Source organism: Dipodomys spectabilis, unplaced genomic scaffold (assembly GCF_019054845.1).
Source record: "Dipodomys spectabilis isolate Male_0828 unplaced genomic scaffold, ASM1905484v1 ptg000110l, whole genome shotgun sequence".
NCBI lineage: Eukaryota > Metazoa > Chordata > Mammalia > Rodentia > Heteromyidae > Dipodomys > Dipodomys spectabilis.
Genome location: NW_024870787.1, coordinates 2,406,187 through 2,409,466, shown reverse-complemented (window position 1 = coordinate 2,409,466; position 3,280 = coordinate 2,406,187). Strand labels below are relative to the sequence as shown.

Here is a 3,280-nt window from a genome sequence, read left to right as displayed (position 1 = left end):
CCTCAGCTCTTCAGCTCAAGGCTAGCGGTCAAACCACTTGAGCCACAGCGCCACTTCTGGCTTTTTTCTTTTTGCTCATGTGGTGATGAGGAATCGAATCCAGGGCCTCAGTTATGCAAGGCAAGCGCTCTACCACTGAGCCACCTTCCCAGCTCTAAACCTAATTATTTATATACCAATTCTATTCATTGGAATAAATAATTATCAATTTATTTATCAAATTATCAATTAATTCTAGTAAGTTTCACTGTGTGAAATATAAAATCAGCAAATATAAAATAAAATATATATCTATGTATAATATAATAAAAAAACAGCACATGTTTTACATTGTTCTGTGGTGGTTAGGGTATTAAAGACAACTTTGTTTTAAAGTAATATTGCATTATCTCTACCACAGTATTTGGTAGAGCTAGACCTAAAGTTTTACCATTTGTGGATTTACAGTCTGGAGACAAGAGGAAACACTGTGATTAAAGCATTACTAATTTAAGGCCTAATATCGAGGAGAAACACATGGACTTCTCCTGGAGCTATGGAAATATTTGTTGATAGAAAGACAGTAGTGTAAGTTCCTTCCTGGTTGGAAGGTAGACAGACCATGACATTAGGTAATCATGCATATGAACAATTTTTCACATTCTTGGCTTTAGCTACTTTTGAAATGGTAGGTATAATAAACAATTGTATTTTGATAAAATACCTTCTGGTCTGAACAGTTCTGTCTGAACTGTTCATCTCTCTATGATCCCTTGTAACTAAGATTAGTTTTCTTCCAGTAAGACAAAGTATGATTTCAGGGTAAGATATTCTGGTTGGTCTGTTCCTACATGGAAGAAGGGTAAAGGGTCAGGTAGACATTTGTGCCAGTAAGACCTCATTTGGGAAATTTTAAGCTGGAGAAGTTTAGAAGTAGCTCTTAAGCAAGGTTTACTTTGGATCCATTAGTTCCACAAAGCTAACTCAGTTGGACAAATAAGTACTTGAAAAAGCCATCACTTTTGGACCTAGCTATAAATGCTTCAAAGTATGATCAAATCTAAAATGAAAAAGACTTAAAATAGTCAGTGACAAAAAAATTGCAAATGTGAGCAATTGACGAAACCATATAATTTTTCCACTACATACACAATTTTAGGAAAAAATGATCAATAGTATTGTTAGGAACAATAAGGTTTCCTTGTTACAAATAGGCACCCAAAGATATAAGCCTATATGAAGATTGCATCATTAACTACTTAAATTTAGAGGATACTACATGCTTCAGCAGCACGTCTACACAAATTAAAACAATACAGAGATTAACATGGCACTTGCACAAGTATGAAATGAAAATTTGTATAGTATTCCATATTTTTCATTCTTCAGATGCAAGAAATGAAAAGCAGTTGTTAAAAAGTTGATTACATAATTACAAGAGTAACAATACATGTAAGTCCTAGAATTAAAGGTTAGTTTCATATCAGTGTATTAAATCTTCACCTCAGAAATGCCTTTACATAGCATAACCTTTACAAAACTTTTGAAATTAGTTAAATTGTCATTTTATCCCAAAGAAATATAGTAGTATAAGGACCTAGAAAAAAAAAGGAATCTTTAACTTTATATATGGAATGCAATCTTACAGGACACATTTATTAATGAACCTGTGTATTACAAAACAATGTAGAATTCAAATTATATCTAGGAGAGAATGAAATAGATTATGGATATTATGCAAACACAGAATATAGAATATTTAAAAATATCATTTTTTCAGACAAGCACAAGAAATAAGTTTAGTTTTTGTACTACTCATTAAAACAGATAAATTCAAATTATTTCTGATTTAAAAAAATCACAAACTCTGCAGAAATCATTATACATGTATACAAAAACAAACTCTTGAATATACTTTAACATCAAAATCAGACAATTCACTTGGAAGAATTCCACAGAATTTTTACAGGAAGATATTGCTGTTATTTGGATTGTGAAAATATTTTCTATGGACACAAAGAATGGACTGGCACTTTCATGCAATTGTTTCGAACATATTTATAAGATGATTTCTTTGTTGCTTTGTATGTCCCTCCCCCATGGCATAACCCCTGCTTTCACTGTATTTGATGTTGGTATAATTTGTGGCTGGGAAGGGAAAATAAAACAAACCTTTAAATAGGGATACAGGTGGACCCATTGCAACGAGATGTACAAATTGTTATGTCAAAAAATGAACTTTACAAATTTGGTTGGGGTGGGAGGACAGGGAGAGGGGGGAGATGAGAAAGGATAGGAAGCGGAAACAAAGGAAGAGACAACAATGCTTGATAAGAAATGTATTCATTATCTTGCTCATGCAATTGTAACCCCTCTGTATGGCATTTTCACAATGAAAAACAAACAAACAAACAAAAGAATGGACTGGCATTTTGAAGTTTAAGAAACTTAATTGATACCTTAGCTATAGTAAATAAGGCTGCAATAAATATATTTGTTCTGGTAGCTTTCGTATGGTCATGTTTGATGCCCCTCAGTAGATGAATGGATCAAGGAAATGTGGTATATATACACAATGGAATTCTATGCCTCCACCAGAAGGAATGACATTGCCCCATTTATTAGGAATGGAAAGACTTTGAAACAAGTATATTAAGTGAACTAAGCCAGGCCCAAGGAAACCTAGGTCCCATGGTTTCCCTTATTTGTAATAACTAGTATATGTCTGACAAAAGCAGAAATGGTCAGATAAGTTGATGTTAGGTGAAATGAACCCCAAGGTAAAGATTCAAATCTTTTTTTTTTCCTTGCGATTGTTTCTATTATAAGATGATTTCTTTGTTGTTTTGTATTTCCCTTCCACGGTATAGCCCCTGTTTTCACTGTATTTGATGTTGGTATGATTTGTGGTGGAGAAGGGAAAAAAATCAAACCGTTTAAATAGGGATACAGTTGGATCCATTGCAACAATGAGATGTACAAGACGTCATGTCGAAAAACGAACTTTACAACTTTGGCTTGGGGGTGGTAGTGGGAGGGCAGGCGGAGAGTGTGAGGGGGAGATGGGAAGGGATGGGAATGGAAAACAAAGGAGGAGGCAACAATGCTTCATAAGAAATATACTCATTACCGTGTCCATCCATGTAATTGTAACTCTCCTGTATGGTATTTTCTTAATAAAAAAAAAAAAAAACTCCAAAAAAAAAAAAAGAGAAAAAGAAAAACAAAGAGGGAAAAAAAGAAACTTAACTGAACCATTAAACTTAAGAGAACAATATGTACAGCCTTCCACAACTTCAAA

General features: G+C 33.7%; 1 pseudogene; it reads left to right on the top strand.

Annotated features, from left to right (window-relative positions):
- The first annotated feature begins 1,258 nt into the window (after positions 1-1,258).
- LOC122114784 lies at positions 1,259-1,358 on the top strand (annotated as a pseudogene).
- Positions 1,359-3,280: the final 1,922 nt, after the last annotated feature.